Raw genomic sequence first — 12,649 nt, 5'->3', positions numbered from 1 at the left:
AGTTATATCAGTTCCATGTAGTTACTAAATTTTCCAAACGAACACATCATTGTTCCAAATAGTCAAATGATTGATCCCATTTAATTTTAAATTGTCTATAAATTTTAATCTTTTAAGCCATCATCATATTCCATATCATCTAATATTTTCCTTCTACTGCTTTGTTAATCAACCTTCTCTTATTATGATGCGAGGGTGAATCGAATTTAAACTAATTTTGTATTCTATGCCGCAAGCAGTTCTGAGCTGGATGGCAGAAAGGTTGTGGAGGGGGGTTAATGTTCAGTGTGTTAGAGAGGGGTAATCAGCTTGGTAGCTACTCCACTCTGTTCTGTCATCAGTACAGCCATGATTGAGCAAGAGGTTCCATCGTTTGTTGTATCACATATAATCATAATGTTTTTAACAAATGAAGGTGTTAAACCCACAGAATTTTAATTCATTAAAAGGTAGTCTGAGAACACTACACTGACCCAGAACCAAGTGTATACGTGGGCAAGACAATTTATGGACAGGTGAGATAGTGTAGAAAACGAAAGTCATGATCAACACCCAAGTTCAAGTTTCACAGCTGCCATCTGTACATTCAAGAACTTATTGAAGGTGATCGCCGGTTCACTGTTGAAATCGTGTCAAAAGTGGGTATCAGCTATGGGAGTGCTCAAACCATTATCACTGATCATTTTGGCTTTAGAAAAATTAGTGCTCAATGGGTTCCAAGGTTGATAAAAAATCTAAAACGGGTCAGGTTGGAGATCTGTGAGTGACTAATGAATCGATTTTGGCAAGAAGGGGATGATTTTTTAAGGTGCATCTCATGTGATGAGTCATGGATTCATCGTTGCACTCTGGAGTCAAAAATGGTGAAGGAAGGATGGGGGCTGCCCAGTGAAGGCCAAAACACATCTATCTGTCGGAAAAGTTCTTGCAACAATTTTTTTTGACTAGGGAAGTTTTACTTGTTGATTTTCTTCACAATCAATGAACGGTGAATGCAACTTACTATTTCCAGTTGCTACAGTCAACAAAACTGCCTATCGAAACAAAAGATAGGATATGCCCATCAGAGATGCCATCTTTTTCCATGACAACGCCAGACCGCACACTGTGATTTTGACAAGCGATAAATTGGAAAAAAATTACTGGGAACCCCTCGACCAACCCTCCCTACGGTCCAGATTTGTCCCCCTGTGACTATTTTTTGTTGCCCCCTTTAAAGAATCGCTTAGAGGGGAACAATTCATAAATAATGAAGACATCGAGGTGTGCATACACAATTGGTTGATGACTTGTACTCAAACTTTTTATGAACAAGAAGTATTCAAGCTTCCAAATCTTTGGCAAAAGTGTGTAGATCACACAGGAGACTATATAGAGAAATGATGAAGGTATGAATTGTGTGTATATTAATCAATAAATTTATTAAAAAAAAATTACCATTTATATTTGATACACCCTTGTATTTCTAAGCTTCTATCCTCATATTCTATCCATTTTATTTCATTTTTCACTCAGTTATCCACTTAATTTTCTTCAGTCTCCTCCCCACATTTCAAATTCTCCTACCTTCCTTTTTTTAATCTTCACTTTCAAGTCTTAATTCATCTTGCTACATAAATGTTTCTTTCTATTAGATATTTCTTTATTTGTTTTTAATTTTTTTTTTATTTCATTTTCCACATTTACAATTTGCTTTTAGCGTGTTACCTAACCAAAATATGCCGTTAACCTGTGTACCTGATTTACTATGTTCAGTTAATACTATCTTCATTCTTTTGTGTAGATATTCAATTGTTTTCTATTGTTACTTTTATTTTCCTAACATTCATTTTTACACCATATATTGTCATAACTTCTGCTATGCGTTTGGAATTAGCTATTGAAAATCCTGTCTTTCATGTCCTAAAAAATCATCTTCTTTGTACTTGTACAATTTATTTCCTTCTTGCCGATTTTTCTGATTAAAGATGTTTTCTGAAACAAATCAGTAAACAAGTTTTAAATCTGTTAAAAATTAAAAAAACACGACTGCCAAAAACAAAATAAAAAAAAATAGGACATCCAACCGGTGTAGATCATTACACAACAGTGTAATGTTGAAGTGCGGAGCTCCTAAATTTCGGACCATTGCCATTTGGTTCGTGAAAGCTTTATGCTGATATGACTTGGTTTAAATATTCAATTCAGTTAAAATGCCCATGTACTATTTCATTTGTACCGATACCTTTATCTTTTGGTAGAACATTTGATTATATCTTCAGTTATACATTAATCAAGGGAGTCCATATGCCCTTATCCTTTTATTGATATTCTCACAACTATTTTTCTGAACAGGTTATATTCTTTAATTAATCGTTTGTCTTTCCAATTTCCTCATTGCCTTTTTAGTATTTCCATTTATATTTCTCATTTGACATGGTTGAATGCTGCTTTCATATCTATTGGTATTATCATACTTCATGAATCAAACTTGATTTTATTTTGCTACAAAACTGCACCAAAATTAATTCTGAAGTCCTTATAATAAATATCTGTGTTATTTCATATTTTAATGTTGTTTATGAATCGCTGTTAAATAGTTTTGCTTAGGTTATGTAACCATATGCAGCTATAACCATAAATTTAATTAATCAATTACAGACTTAAATCAGTTTTTTTTTAATAAAGAGTTTATAGCAATGAGAAATATGCCGTAACCTCTCCAGATTAAATAAAAGTCTAAATTTATCACATCTTATAGAAAACCATAAATTATTATGTTTGATCTAATAAGATTCAAAATATATAATTATGATAACAGTTCAGAATATAAAAAATAAGACATAAAAGTAAAATTTTATATTTTCCAGTAATACTAAAATTGAGGGACGTTACATGTGGAAATGGAACAATTTTCTAAGAATAACATTACTACCAAAAAATTATCCTTTTCTTTACTTTTAAGTTATGATAAAGAAAATTATCCAAAAAATGTTCTCCAATGAAGTAAAGGTAAGTTATAGAATTTAAGAATTTACACTGAGAAGAGACATGTCACTGAGCAAATCAGAAAAATACTCTGTTTCATCTATTAAATTTTCAAGTATGACTAAGTCAAATTGTATGAAGGATGACGTATGATAAATTAGTTTACGTAATTAATTTAATATGTAATACACAGCATTAAAAATAAAAACGTGTGCTGTTAATACAAGACTTTCTTGATAATTTTATTCATCTGGTAATCCTGTACATTTTGGTACAGTATTGGGCAAAACAGCACAGAAATTTGTTCAAGTAGAAGCACTTTTTTTTGTGCATATTGTGTATTGGTTGCAGGCTGGATTATAAAAGTTAGAAAACATAAACATTTATAAAGCAAAACCTGATTATAGTTGGTTGTATGACCCATGACGGTCTTTAAAGAGAAAGAATAAAATGTTTTATACTTATAAAAAGGTTTCTTTTCATATTTTAGTAGATCTTTGATTGAAATAAGATTTGTAAGACTACTTGCTATGTTTTGTACATGATGATCGGGGATGAAAGTTTTATTGAAGATCATAAATACAACTGAAAAGATATGTTAATAATTTATTAAACATTTTATAATAAATTTGGTTCGGTTTGTAGCAAAAGTTATATTTTAAAATTAATTTTAGTTATAATCATATATTAATTTTTTTTTCTATAAAAATTTTTTTATTAAGATCTACAGTTTGTTTTCAACTAGGTTATGAGCCTACTTTTAAACGCTGTCGAGAAATAATCAGAATGAATGAGGCGCCTAATGACCTGTAGCGCATGCGTGATCAAAGCATTATTTTTAGTAAACTCTTTCATAGTGCTGCCATCTTCACGTGCAGTGAGTACACTGTTATAAGTGAAGTAAACTGTTAGTAGGTAAGTAAAGAAAATAGTTCGTCATATAATGAACTATTATATTTATACGTTATTATATCATATAAATTATTAAAACGTTTTTCTTTTTATGTTGTTAACCTTTGCAGTATACAGTTTTAAGTTTTGTTCGAAGTATCTCGTCTTATTTGATCGGGTGTGTTTGGATCCATCCAGTACCCTGACGTTTATGATCCGCCCTGAATTGCGTTATTTTTGGTGTTATTGTTATGTTATGAATTTTAATTGATGGATTCAGTAGTGTTGCTTTGAAGAAAGTAAGTACTCTCATTAGTAATGACTGTAATGTTAACCATATTTTATAATAATTTATTTTATTTCTTTGGTTAATCATTAGTGTTTGTGAAGCCAAGCCCACTTTGTTGACATGTTTTTTTTTCATGTTATATTCTTTAACGTAGTGTGCTTGTTTAGTAGATAAACCATGCTTTCACGTTCCGAAAATAATATGAGAAAAAATTAAATGTATTAGTCCTAAGTGTTATTGAATAAATTTGATTAGCTTGTGAAGGATTACATAGGTTATATTATCCTTTCGTCCTGTTTCCTTTTGTTTATCGTTTATTTTAAAACCGCGCCTTCTTTAATTTTTTTATTGTAACATATTAAATTCAGTTTTGACCCATGGGAAGTATATCCGTTTAACGTTGACTGAGCTTGTAAATTTTTGTTTATTTTCTTTAAGTTACTGAATATGTAGCCGAAATATGGTTATTGAAATTACTTATAAGAAATACAATTGTTGAAAAATTCATTCTACAGTTGATTCTATATACGTTAACCTTAATTTCTTATTAGCGATGTAGTGTCATCTTTTATTTCATATTTGAATTATAATGGAAATTATAGTAGCTAGAAACTATAGAATAACGTTATAATGCTTCCTACCTATTTATTACCGTTAATTTTTATGAATTAGTTAAGTTTGGTTTTTCAGGTATATTTTTTTATTACTTAAAAAATAATTTGATTTTCATTTCCCATCACTTTTCTTTTGTTGTAATTGTCACTCGTTTTTATTTGAATTTTTTTAATTCACTAAGTAAACCTAGGTTATAATTCAATTACAACCTATATGTTAGTAATTTTCATTTAATCTTATTTGACATAGTTATTTTGAACAAATTCTTTTTCAGGTTCTTTAGGTTTTGTTTGGGTTATGTTACTGTAAAACAGTATTTGTTAAAGCTCATTTTAGATTTCATTTGATTATTAAACAGTGTAGTTTCATTAGCCTATTTGTAATTTCTGCATATATTTAAATATAGTGACAAGGAATTCAATAAATAATGTGCATCCATGTCTTTTGGCCAGGCAAAAGTCTCTTGATTTGATATTTAGAAGTTCCAGAAGTGAATAGAAATAATTAAATCAGTTTATTGAGTTTTGTAATCATAAATAAATAGACATAATTCTGTTATGGAGGGTACAGTTTTGAGCTTTATTAAAAAAAGGTTTTTTGATCATAAGACTCAAATATTGAAGAATCCATTATTTTATCTGAGATATATTTGTATTGGAGAAAATACAGCCATGAATTTTTTTTGGTTAGTTATATAGCAAGACGTTGCGCATTCAAATATCAGTTATTTGGCATATGTTGTTTTTTCACTCTGCTGATTATAAATATGCAAAGATTTTAAAATTCTAAAGATTTTAAAATCAAAAAATTACTTATTCCTGTAGCAGTACAGGTTAATGTTTTGAATTTGTGTCAATGTCCCACATATATATACATTTTAAAATTGGCCAATAGAATATTTAAGGACTAATTAGATGAGGTTTGGTTATGTTTGTTGATATCATATGAAATTTAGTACACAGAACTGTGTTAACCAAACCTAACTATGATTATAGTTAATTATATGATTAACTATGTATTAATCATATAATTTTTTATTTATGATATCAGCAAACATAACCTAATGCTAGCCAACCTCTCTAATTTAAAAACTATGGTAAATCAACATTTAAAAATATATTTATCATCTGTGTGTGAAAATAAAAATATATGCAAAGACTTCTGAATGCGCATTATCTTCCTATATACATATTGAAACTAGTATTAAAATGTTGTATAACAGTTTTATAATGGTAGTATAAATTAACAAAAAATACAGTAGGTTGTCTCAGTTACAGCAGCAGATACGAGATATGTTGATTTAAAAAGATGTGTAAAACCTATCCACATTTGTAAAATGAAATATAATGCTTAATTCTGCACTTAGGTGCTCTTGATAATACAGGAATTCTTTACTACTGTCACAGGAATTACAGCTACTGAGTACATGTTACAGAGTATATGTTCTTATAATTCAATTTTATCCCATTTCTGTAGGAAATTAAGCCTACATGTATACTTAATTAAAAATTTAAATAAATTTTTATACTCAAATTTATAATTTAAAAAAAATAGTTTTAAGCTTCTATCTTTAATGCTTAATTTGTTAATAAGGGTGCTCTATTGTTTTGAAATTTGGGTTGTAAGTAGTGAAATTGATTTTTTTTTAAAGTAAGGTTTAAAAAAAAGTTAGTTTCTTTTATGGATATTAACTTTGTAGAGAGAATTTTTATTTATATTTTATTTGTATTTTTTTTTTATTCTGCCTGAACATTAATTTTTATCATAGACTTTATAATAGTTCTTACTGTCTAGACTTGGTGTTGTGCTATGAAATCTATGTATAAAAAAATGGGTGTGTATAAAATACCATGTTAAGTTATTGATTGGTACTGATAAGATTTTACAAGCTTTGATTTGTTTGCCCAGTTTTTTGTTTTTATTTGGAACACCTAGATAATTAAATAATTTACGTACTACATAGTTTTTGGAATTTTTTACATCTTTTTCAAGCTACTGATATTAGAAAGTTGTAAAGTAAGCTGAATATTGTTGCTGAATTCAGTTGAATTTTTTTTCTGTCTTGTTTAATAATCTTGTTTAAATTTACATTATAGCAATAAATAGATTTTAAATAATTTATGTGCTTTAATATGTACAATTTATAATTGTCTATTTTTATTAATAGTAATTATTTAATTATTATTAAGAAATTTTTTAGGCTAATAAATCTTTCATGGGCTTTCATTATCAAATTAATATGAAATTATGCATGTAGGCTCATTCCAGCAGTTAAGCAATTTAATTGAGTTAGATTTTATATTTGAAGTGTGCTCTATACAAAAAAAAAATGCACATTTACTACACGAAAGTTGATCATTACATTTAAACTAATGATTAATAAAATATGATTTATTTTTATGGTGCATTGTCATGGTCATTAAAAAAAATTATTTGTTACTGTTTTCATTATTGTTATTGTATTTAAAAAAATTATAGTTGAGGGTGTAGGACAGATAGCATTAAAATTTAAGTGCGGTGGATGTTTGCTCAATTTGTTGATTTTCAACATAGAGTATCCATGTATTTATGACACCGTTTAGGGGTTTAGCTGATAATGTTTCAAACTATGAGATTGTGTATTTGGTGAACTTCTCTTCTGTTCTGCAAGTTGTTTAGTGCCCTCTTATTACATTTATGATGGATGATTTTTATTATTATATAATAAATATTGATAAATTCTAGTTTGAATCACGTTATTAGTTCAGTCAGTCATTTTTTCTTTCTTAATGTGTACGTTGCAATCTGTTCAACTGGAACAGTAATCTACCCTTCCCTGTAGCTGTTGTGTATGTCATGTAAATCAGGTACACCTCATTTACATACAACTCTGCTGACCGTTCCCGAGAACACTATATCCACTATTCCTGATATCCACTATTTAGTTTCAAATCCATATAAAAGGAACTAACTTTTACTGGGATTTAGGAATCGACTTTTACTAGGATTTGAAACTCAAAAATCATCTGTTAAATAATTGATTTGTGAGGAGTTAAACCAATAGAGTAGCCCGGTGCGCTAGTCAGTCATATAACACATTTATTCTCATAGTCAGTCATATGAGAGTAAATTTTTTGATGTGTATTTTTTTTTATAGACATATGATTTCATTGTTTAAGTGTGATTTTCATTCATTGTATGGTAGGAAATGGTGATAGTAAAAACACTGTGCAAGTTATATGATTAACTTTATAAGCATTTGAAACATTGAAAAATAGTTAAATGGACTATTTTATATTTATTAACATGTTATCAAGCTGAATTTATGATAATATATTATTGTGAGTATTTATAAAATACTATTTCATTATTTGATAAAACAAGCAATTTATTTATCCTGCTTTTTTGTTGAATATAAGTTGGTAAGATGCATTTATAAAAAATAAAATTTTACTTCTTATGGTATTGGATTGTGGTGAATAAATATATTCAGTTGCAGTTATATATTTTAATTAGGAAAAAATCTGAAAAGAAGCATTGTAACAATTCTGAAAATGGTAAAATGTATAAATCAGATTTTATTTTTTACTATTTAGAATTTTTTATACAAATAAAATTTGAATTAATCTACATTTTGCCTAGGAAAACGGCTGTAAATCTTGAATCCTTAGATAGTACTGCAATATAGCATTTTGTTTTCATACCATTTAGCGTTTTAGTATATACACTCTGAACATTCATAATTACCTAGGTAATACTCGACAAAGAGATAGTCTCTTTTTTAATAATTAATTTCCCACCTTTGATGGACTCTTTTGCATGGCATATTTTAGGATATTTTGTAACACGTGAAGAATTTCAAGTCTTTAACATTAAGGATAGATTTCCTTTCTATTTTCATGTTGGCCAGGTTCTTTTACTGGGAAAATTTTACAAAATTTACAGGAGAGAAATACATTGTGGAAAGGATTCTGCTGATTCAGTGTTTTGTTGTCAATTGATTTTGCTTTATTTGCAAACAGCATATATCCATCCTGATGAGAAATAAGACCTCTACATTCCTTTATTTTAATATTCTCAGGAAACTAGTTAATAGATTATCGCTTCTATTTGCTTTTTCATTAATTCACATCCAGCTTTTGCCAAGTTGCTGCTTTTTTAGTTAATCTGTATATAACCTATTTTAAGCATTGTTGTTTTGGGTTTAATGTGAAAATAAAGTTTTTTAGAAAATTCAGACCTTAACAGAAGGAAATTTACAATCTGTATTAGTAAGTATTCTAATCGAATGGGAGATAAAGAAAGGTAAGTTCTGATTCAAAAAGGAGCGATACAAATATATATTTGGGCCCTTTCCTTTTCAGCTTATATAGAAGAATGAATAAAGAAATTAAATGCAAAATTTCAAATTGGAATTACTATCCAAGCTGAAAAAACAATGATGTTAAAATTTGCCGGTGACATTGTTTATTTAGCAGAAAGAAAATATGACATAGTAAAGTTATAAGGATTAAGATATAAAAAGTAGACTGAAACAATCAAGAAGTTTTACCGGGAAAAAATAGTATAGTATTTAAATATAAATCAAAGATTTAGAAAGAAATTTTTGTTGAACATTAATGATTTTTGGTATTAAAAAATGAACAACAAGAAAAACAGAAAAGAATTGAGGCATTCGGTCTTGAAGAAGGTCACTGAAAGTTAGGTGTAGATAAATTTGAAATGAATTGGTTTTGAGCAAAAAAAAAAAAGAGTAGAGACTGTCTCAGACTTTTGTGAAGGATTACTTGGTAGATAAGCCACATATAAGACAACGGATTTTAGTTAATTTAATGATACAGAGAAAGTAGAAGGTGAAAAACTCTGAGGAAGACAAAAACTAATATATATATATAATGAATAATCTATATATATAATATAGATTATAATGAAGGATGTAGTAAATATGCTTAGGTTAAAAGATTAGCCCTCCCAGAAAGGCTTTGAGAATTAAATAAAATCTATCAATCGCATAGGTGTAGATGAGAAATACTGATATTTTACATTTTTAAATGTAATTCAGTGTAATGTAGAAATTCTGATTATAGAAGAATTTATCTTTGTAATGGGGTGGGACGGGGGGTTGATTTCTGTTTATTGCTGCTTTTTTCTTTGACGTGAAACATTTAATGAACATGATTTTACTGTGTTCTTGGCTTTTTAATTTTTTTTTTTAAATACTGATTAAATTGATATTTTAGTTCTCAACATCAAGTTTTAATTCTTATTTTTGTTCACAAAAATTTGTTAATTATGTGGGCAGTTACACAGAATTTTTTAATAAATATTTGTATGTTTATATAAGCAGTATTTGAAAAAAATTATATCCTACTGCCATGTTGTGTTTATTTCTTGTTTCTTTTATATCGGTTGTTTCATTCTTACATACATTCATTTTATAGGTATGCGTTGAAGTAATGTCATTCTTACTTCATGAAAAGTCGGTGTAGTTAATTTTGTTGCTTTATCATATCTTTAGAAGTTATATCTTTAAATTTATCGTTCACATGTAATGTTTATTTTTATGTCATTGTTCATAGAAAATCGGTTGTCTTATTTAATTCCATTATCAGGCTTTTATTAGCGCTTGTTATTATATATTTGTTAATGATAAACTAAAAATAAGAATGTTTGTTTATAAATTATACTCTAGAGAGTAATAGGTTTCTAATGAAAAATTATTTAAATTGTTACGTAACTGTAGAGATATTTTTAATAAATGAAAATATTTCAACATGAAGTATATTTATGAAAATTTATACCTACTCCTCTCATCTAGCTGCAAATTCTGGTATATATCTCTTCAATCTTTACGACAGCGTCCTTCTTACTTTCCGCATCGGCCACGCTGGCCAAGTCTGCAGACCCAATCACGGCGACGTTAATCGGCAACGGAAGTCGAAAAATATTGTAGGCTGTATTCCACAGGGTCGATATGAGAACCGATTCCTGTGGCACCCTAAGGGAGCGTCGCAAAGCTGGCACGGGGCTAGCACCTCTACCGCTAGTGAACAATTGGACATAACGAGTAAAGATAACACCCGTACTGTTCTATGTTAAAATTAAATTTAGTACGCAGTCTATGTCTCGTTTTTATTTCTAAAAACACTAAAAGTGACTCGTTGACATGCAGAAGACCAAATGACTCGAGTTGGCCAAATGAAGGAACTAACATTTTCCGTTGGAGACTCGGTTTTGTTAAAAAATACGATGGTGGCTCTCCCATTTAATTCTACAGATAAGTTGGTCGATCTGTAGTTCGGAGGAATATTATCCGAGGTCTGTAACGTTTCACGTTAAACTAGCGGCCGTCCCCGCCCGACACAACCCCACCCGATTTTTTGATTTGCCTGAAATGGTAAATGTTTTTGTGATGAATATACTATTTATCATTGTTTAGCTTTGCGAAAACTCGTGAAATTTTTTTGTCAATAAAACTTCTAATGTATTTTTTAAAACTATTTATGTAAATTTATACCGGCGTAATCAGCAATACAGCAGAGCTTTAATTATCTTAAACAATTGAAGATTCAATTGTTAAAAGAGTTTATTATTTTTTTAATTGATCTACGACTGGCAATCTTACAGTGGAGCTATTTAAGAAGGTATAAAATATTATTTATGTGCGATTTAGAAGGTTGCGTAACAATAAAATACTAATCACTGTAGTAGAACCCTACATCAAGGTTGTGTTGCAATTATTTTTCAGTCCAGACCAATTTTGTCAGCATTGTATATAACAGTTGTTTCACAGCTCTTTCTGTCTACCGGTTTTCAAAACTTGGTTGTTTGAAATAATGTAATTGTTCCTGATCAGCTGATAATTTTCCCCCCCAACTCCCTTCTAGGCTTGATTTAAAACCTGCCTGTAGCAAGTTTACTGGGCAACCACCAAACTATTTATTTCATTCTACTTCCTTTTCACAATATTACGGGACTACGATTCAATAGACCATTTTCAATTGAACTGTCATATGAAACTACACGTTATCTCGTCTGTGAAATTTTTACACTGTTTTCCGTTTACTCTAGTACTAAACCGCGTACCAAGAAATATTCGGCAGATGTAAACATACTGGTAGCAAAATATCATGTATCGTAAACTGGTGTTGAGATATGTCAACTGATAAAAGTGAAGATAATTTTTTAAGGCAAAATTTTCTATAAGTCATGCGAAGACATGCTTTTTGTTCACGAGAATGAACAATGTCCATCCTTGTTCTGATTTGCTTATGTATAGCGTAGTAGATTCATTTCCTGATCGCATAATTCTCGTTATTCAAGTAATTATTTAGAGCAAAATATATTTCCATTCACTTTTATGTATGAAATTATGACTAATATTATTGATACTTGTGTATTTTTTTGTTAATGCTATTTTGATGTATGTTTAATATTTTTTATGTTGTTTATACAGTATAAATTAGACTGCCTCTGGTTTGATTATTGACAAAATCAAGACCTTAAATATTCGTAGTTTGAAAACAGTTTTTCCCACATTTATATTTTTAACATCTGTGTCGTGATTACTTGCCTTCTAGAAATTCGTTTTTCTCTTATTTCAGTCACTGTTATTAATTTTTTTCTCTACTTCCCCTCCAGACAAGTTTAGAGCTGTGTATTGTAAACATTGACTGTTTTTTTATTGTCATTATTTCTTATTTAAAAATTACTTAATTTTTTTAATGTTGTTTGAATTTGTATTCTCTTTTTATTAATTTATTTTGGTGTTCTGTACTGTACTTGTGTTAAACCATGCGTTGTATTTTTTGTAATCGATTTGAATTTAATTTCTACGTTTTAAAACCTGGTGCTTTAGGTGTCCATTGTTGAATTTACGAATTACCAGTCGAATACTTTAGTGTCCAG

General features: G+C 29.1%; 1 protein-coding gene across 4 annotated transcripts in view; it reads left to right on the top strand.

Annotated features, from left to right (window-relative positions):
- The first annotated feature begins 3,753 nt into the window (after positions 1-3,753).
- Positions 3,754-12,649, top strand: part of cora (erythrocyte membrane protein band 4.1 like coracle) — a 208,161-nt gene continuing 199,265 nt past the window's right edge. For 3 of the 4 annotated variants that reach the window (XM_075365232.1, XM_075365231.1, XM_075365228.1), the window contains exon 1: positions 3,910-4,157. The gene's annotated coding sequence lies outside the window, so the exon portion shown is untranslated. Of the gene's footprint in view, positions 3,883-3,909; positions 4,158-12,649 lie in introns of those variants that run through there. The other variant, XM_075365229.1, reaches the window with a different exon arrangement.

This window comes from Lycorma delicatula, chromosome 1 (genome assembly GCF_047948215.1).
Source record: "Lycorma delicatula isolate Av1 chromosome 1, ASM4794821v1, whole genome shotgun sequence".
Lineage (NCBI taxonomy): Eukaryota > Metazoa > Arthropoda > Insecta > Hemiptera > Fulgoridae > Lycorma > Lycorma delicatula.
The sequence above is the reverse complement of the archived record's forward strand: the minus strand, read 5'-3'. Positions and strand labels throughout refer to the sequence as shown.